Raw genomic sequence first — 7,212 nt, forward strand, 5'->3', positions numbered from 1 at the left:
GAGAGAGAGAGAGAGAGAGAGAGAAAGAAAGAAAGAAAGAAAGAAAGAAAGAAAGAAAGAAAGAAAGAAAGAAAGAAAGAAGGAAAGAAAGAAAGAAAGAGCCCTAGCTACTTTTGCTCAGTGGATAGAGCACCAAAGGGTCCCAGATTCAATTCTGGTCAAGGGCACGTACCTCAGTTGCAGGATCCTCCCCGGCCCTGGCCCTGGTTGGGGCACATGCAGGAGGCAACCAATCGATGTGTTTCTCTCACATCGATGTTTCTCTCTGTCTTTCCCTCTCTCTTCCACACTCTTTAAAAAAATCAATGGAAAATTAAAAATTTTGGAAGATGTTAAAAATATCCTCGGGTGAGGATAAAAATTTAAAAAAAGAAAGAGTACCATGACTGAGAATCAACAGAAATGAACAGACTATTAACCCATCAAAACTTCAGGAATTGGAACTATAAGACATATTAAATAATTGTGTTTAATGTTCAAAAAATAAATGTGAAGTTTGAAAATATAAGTCATGGCAAGCATATCTAAAAGTATAAGTAGAATTTCAGAATACTTAATTTATACTTTAATAATTTTTAAATTTTTAATTTGAGGTAAAATCATTAAATATGACTAATAACATAAAAAACTGGAAGACAGACCTAAAGAAATCATTGATACACCTCATGGAGACACACAGAGATGTAAAACACACAAAAAGACCTGGCTGGTGTGGCTAAGTGATTGTCGACCTATGAACAAGGAGGGCCAGGGTTTGATTCCCGGTCAAGGGCACATGTCCAGGTTACGGGCTTAATCCCCAGTGTGGGGTATGCAGGAGGCAGCTGATGAGTGATTGTCATCATTGATGTTTCTATTTCTCTCTCCTCCTCCCTTCCTCTCTGAAATCAATAAAAAATATATTAAAATACTCAAAAAGGGCTTAAGAGATCTGAAATATAAAGTGAAAAGTTTTACCACTCACATAGTTAGAATTCTAAAAGGGAGAGAAAGAAAGGGGCAGAGGTAATACTAGAAGATTTAAATGGTGGATAATTTTTCAGAACTAAAATACAATAATCTACAAGTTCAACAAGTACTATAAATCTCAATAAAATAGTTTACCTATATTAATGTCAAATAAAATATACTTTTTGATAAAATGATAGAGGGCAACTACATAATGACAAAAGGCCACTTCATCAAGAAGATATAATAATTCTAAATATGTATGTACAGGAAACATGGCCTCAAATTATATAAAGCAAAAACTGAGAAACAAGAGAAAATTTGAAATCCACAGTTATAGCTGGAGATTTTTAAGTGACCTCTTATTATTTGTAAAAGTAAAAAGGCAAAGAACTCAGTAAGGGTATTGAATATTTAAACAATCCAATTAGCATATCTGATGTAATGGGTACATGGTAGAACACTGCACATTACCAATTATGTAAGACACACTTAAGAAAAAAATTTTATATTCTAAGTAAAACTGTTTTAATAAACATAATACATATCAGCATCATATACAGCAATTTTACTGACAATAATACAGTTGAACTATAAATTAGTGGCATGAAAATATTAGAAAATACCCATGTTTATTAAGAAATGAAGACTCACACTTCTAAGCAACTCTTAGGTCAAATAAAAAAATCATAGTTAAAATTAGAAAATGTGTTAAATCAAACAATAATGAAATACCATACATTAAAATTTCAGGGACACAACGTGTACCACGTTAAACTTGGCTTCAAATTCTTTGACACACCTTCCATTGTGACATGGGGTGTATCTTCTCCTCCTCTTAAATCTGGGATGCTCTGAGATTGCTTTGGCCAGCCAATAGAGGAGGGTGGAAGGAATGCCATGTCAATTCCATACCTCATCTTTAGGAGGACTGGAAGTTTTCACGTCACTCTGTTGAAACCCTACATATGAGCAACCAGGTAAGAAGTCCTACTACTCTAAGAAAGCCTGAGCAGAAAGTAGTGTGGATAGAGAGGAACACAGGGAGCAATACTAACTACATCTAAAGCAATACTTAGAAGGAAATTTATTCTCTTAAATGATTATACAGTGGGGCCTTGACTTACGAGTGTCCCGACTAACGAGTTTTTTGAGATACCAGCTGTCCCTCGGCAGATTTTTTGCATTGAGTTGATAGAGTAATTTGAGTTAACGAGCTCCTTAACGAGCTCGGTCTCAGAACGAATTAAACTTGTAAGTCAAGGCCCCACTGTATTAGAAATGAATTGCCCAGGCTGGTTTGGCTCAGTGGATAGAGCGTCAGCCTGTGGACTGCAGGGTCCCAGGTTCGATCCCCAGTAGGGGGTGTACAGGAGGCAGCCAATCAATGATTCTCTCTCATCACTGATGTTTCTATCTTTCTCTTCCTCTCTCTTACTCTCTGAAATCAATAAAAATATATATATTTTTTAAGAAAAGAAATGAATAAAGGCTTAAAATTAATGGTCTGAACATGCAGTTTAAGTAATGAGAAAAACAGAAAAATAAAGCTAAATAAAATATAAGACAAAAAATATAAGAGCAGAAATGAACTAGAAAGCAAACTTAGAATAAGAAAAATAAAGCAAAATGGTTTTGGAGACAAATTGACCAAACATAAATAAATAAAGATAAAAACTTAAAATGGCAAAAAAAAAAAGGTGGGGGGGGGAGAAAAAAAGAAAAAAGAAAGTCACAAACAAGTAATATTTGGAAAGAAAAGGTAGAAATAGGGTATGAGAAGTAACCTTATCCACATAAATTCAAAAATTGAGATAAAGGAATTTAATAAAAGTATCTCAGGAATAAAGATAATAAGCAAATATTAAAGAAATGGAATCAGTAGTTTAAAATGCTCTCACAAGGAAAACTTCAGGACCAGGTATGAGAATAAACAATTCATCTTTTCTGTCAAAGAACAGTTTAGGCAGCAGCCATTGTGGCTCCTGTGACTTGGCAGCAGCCATTTTGGCTGCATGACTTGCAGCTCCCCTGGGCCCACCATCTTGAAATGGCAAAGGCCCATCCTTTCCTTTAAATTAGCCAATCACAAACGACTGTGAGCCTGGCTCCAATCAAGAGTGAAGAACAGGTCACTGCATCAGGATTAAAAAGCCTAGCAGACCTGCTCAGGTCACTGCATCAGGATTAAAAAGCCTAGCAGACCTGCTCAGTGTGTCCTGCTCCCAGACCATGTACTGTGCACCTTTCTGCAGAAATAAAGGTATTTGTCTTGCTGCCTGGCTTCCAAGTATGATTTGTGTTCTACCAAGACCCCTGAATTTGGGGGCTTGCCTTATTTCTTACACAGGTGATTACATTCATGAGATTTAGCAATCAATCAATAATTTCAATTTTACAAAAACTATTCCAGAGTAGAGAAAAAAAGAAAAGGGAACACCCCGAGGCTCATTTCCCCGAGGCTAGCACAGTGATGATAATAGAACCTTACAAAGAAAAGGGAGTTTGTAAGCCAATATGTCTCATGGAACTGATGCAAAATAATAAGCAAATTATCAATAAGTCAAATCCACTGCACAAAACATTAGCCACCATGACCAAGCTTGGCTTATCCTGAAATATAAAGTAGATAATGTAATTGTCTTAACCTGAGTCCTCACCCCACCCCATCCTCCATCCACGCATAAGGATTCCAAGCAGAGAGGATGAAAATGTTTTTGATTGGCTTGAATTGCCCCACAGGGAATTAACTCCTTGTTTCCAGTTTGTGCATAACCTTTAAGCACATACCCCGGGCTTTCTACACCACAGCATCAGAGAAGCCCCTGGGCAGAGGGTGAGTGGTAAGAAGTACAGAAAGGTGAGTGCACCTGCACAAAACTGACTGCGCTGCCTGCCATAACCAATGGACTAAAGTGAAAGATACAAAGGTGTGATCAAGTGGTATCAAATGTGATAATTCACCACATTAATCATTTAAAGGGTAAAAAATCATCCAAAGAGCTGCAGAAGAGGAGTGTGATAAAATTAAATGCCCAATCAAGATAAAAATTCAGCAAACTAAAATAAAATAACATGAAATGAAAATTACTATCAAAAAATCTATACAACATTTGACAGGAAGTCCTTGCCAGCACATGAGTTAAGCAGAGTGGTAGAAAATAAAGAAATTCAATTTTCATTATTTACAAGGAATAAGGTTACATTTACAGAAATACAATGTAATCTACAGATAAATATTTAGAATAAGGCAGTTTACCAAGATTGCTGAATTTGAAATAAAATAGCCAAATCAATTATACTTATACTAGAGCAGTGGTCAGCAAACTGCAGCTCGCAAGCCACATGCGGCTCTTTGGCCCCTTCAGTGTGGCTCTTCCACAAAATACCAACTTCTGTGCATGGGCCACAAAGTTTCAATTGCACTGTACATGCGCGCCCGCACGTGGTATTTTGTGGAAGAGCCACACTCAAGGGGTCAAAGAGCCACATGTGGCTCGTGAGCTGCAGTTTGCTGACCACAGTACTAGAGGCCCGGTGTTGAAAATTCATGCACTGGAGGGGGGTCCCTCAGCCCACCCTGCCCCCTCTCACAGTCCAGGAGCCCTCAGGAGCAGGAGGCGACCCGGCCATCAGGGGAAGGCAATGCCAAATCACACCTCTGCTGCTGCCACTGCCGGCAGCTCAAGCCTCAGCTGGCCCCGGTTACCTGAGCCACAGGCAGCCCTGGGCAGCTGGGAAGCTGCCATCCGAGGCTTGCCTGCACCTCAGGCCGGCCCTGGGTGGCTGGGGGGCTGAGGGGACTGGGGGATTCCGGAGACAGGCGCACAGGGCAGTCCTGGCCTTGCCACGCACCTGCTGCCCCGGCAGGGCTGAGGGGACTGGGTGCCCCCATCTTGTGGCAGTGGGCACCGCCATCTATGAGGGCGTGGAAGTCAATTAGCATATTCCCTCCTTATTGGCTGTGGGTGCCACCATATTTGAGGGCGGGGCAGTCAATCAGCATATTCCCTACTTACTGGGTGTGGGCACCACCATATTTGAGGGCGGGGCAGTCAATTAGCATATTCCTTCCTTATTGGCTGTGGGCGCTGCCATCTTTGCGACAGCATGAAGGTCAATTAGCATATTTCCTATTTATTACATAGGATATTCCAATAACAAATTGTTAGAAGATATAAGGATAAATACCTCACACAACAATATCAGAATATCAAACACTGAAGAATAAAACCAAATAAATTGCAAGAATTTTATGGAGATATAATAAAACCTTTTTAAATTGCATAAATATTTAAATATATTGATAGAGGCACTGTAATTATATGCCAATCCACTTCAGTCAGATGGAAATAGAGATTCAGTGAAATCCCAAACCAAATTCTAACAGGAGTATGAGTGTGTGTGTGTGTGCGTGCAATTTAGCAATGTGATTAGAAAGTTTATATGGAAAAACAAAAGACCAAGAATAGTCATGACAATCCAGAATTAGAAAAGCCAGTTATCAAGATTTTTATAAAGCTATAATAACTGAGACAATTTAGAATGAGGAGAGGGAAGGACAAATTAATGAATGAAATAAAATTATGAGTCCACAAAGAAACCCATCCATATAAAACACTTGAGTTCTGACAGAACTGGCATTGCACATTAGTGGGGAAAGGATGACCACCTCAATAAATAGTTCTGCCACAACTTTCTCTGCATATGGGAACAGAATCCTACCTAACATCATAATCAAGAAAAAATACAAATAGATATAAAAAGTTAAATGTAAAAGGAAAGAATGTAAACTTTTAGCAAAAAAACATAGGAAAGTATGTTTATGAACTTCTAGGACAGAATTTGTTAAACAAAACACAAAGGAAAACATTAAGGAAAAAATGATCAAATTTGGTTATGCTTGAATGTAAAACTTCTGTTAATTGAAATATGTCATTAAGACAAATCAGAAAGTGAGAAGAGATTTGCAACACATAATTGAAAAAGAATTAGTATCCATAGTATATTTTTTAAAATCAATAAAAAATACAAATCCCTAATAGACAAATGGGCAAAAACATGGTAAGTCGCTTCATAGAAGAGCAGATAGCAAGAAAGCTTATGTAAGAAGCTCAACATCATTACTAGAGGAAATGCAAAATTCACCCAAATGTGAAACCATTTCACAGTCACCAGATTGGCAGACACTTAAGTCTGACAATATTAAGTGTTGTAAAAGATGGAGTGTAACTGAAACACTTATACTTAACAATTTAAAAAAATAAATTGGCATTATCTAGTCAAGTTGAAGTGGCTCATACCCTTTGACCCAACAAGTGCATAGCTAGGGACATATATACACTGGGTAAACTACTATAGGTTTTCACCAGGAGATAGCTAAAGAATGTTCATGACAGCACATTTTCTAATAGTTTAAAAAATGAAAGTAACTCGCCCAGCCGACGTGGCCCAGTGGTTGAGCATCGACCTATGAACGAGGAAGATAGGGTTTGATTCCCAGTCAGGGCCCATGCCTGGGTTGCGACCTCAATCCTCAGTGTGGGGCGTGCAGGAGACAGCCAATCAGTGATTCTCTTTCATCATTGTTGTTTCTAACTCTCTCTCCCTCTCCCTTCCTCTCTGAAATCAATAAAAATATATTAACAAAATAAAAAATAATAAAAAATGGAAGTAACTCAAGTGTCCATTAATAGTAGAATTAATACATTCTGAAGTAGTCACATACTGGAATTTTCTATACAGCAGCAAATAAGGAACCAAATCCTCATGAAATAACATGAGTGAGTCTGAAAAAAATACTATTTATCTTAAAAATAAATCACAAAAAAATGCCTATAGTGTGCTTTCTTGTATATAAAGATTAAACTGCAAAATTAAAAAGATGATCTTTCAGGGATACAAACATCAATATCCTATATGATAAAACCCTAATATGCAAATCAACAGAACGGCAGAACGACCTGTTGCTATAACGCGCACTGACCACCATGGAGCAGATGCTCAATGTAGGAGCTGCCCCCTGGTGGTCAGTGTGCTCCAACAGGGGGAGCTCTGCTCAGCCACAAGCCGGGATCATGGCTGGCGAGAGCAGCAGTGGTGGCGGGAGCCTCCACCGCTTCTGCTGCAGGCAGGCGGTAAGGAGCGAGGGGTCCCAGATTGCGAGAGGGATGTCTAACCTAAGGGATCGGGCTTAAGCCAGCAGGTGGACATCCCCCAAGGGGTCTCGGACTGTGAGAGGGCGCAGGCCAGGCTGAAGGACTC

This window comes from Myotis brandtii, unplaced genomic scaffold (genome assembly GCF_000412655.1).
Source record: "Myotis brandtii unplaced genomic scaffold, ASM41265v1 scaffold259, whole genome shotgun sequence".
In the NCBI taxonomy this organism is placed as follows: Eukaryota; Metazoa; Chordata; class Mammalia; order Chiroptera; family Vespertilionidae; genus Myotis; species Myotis brandtii.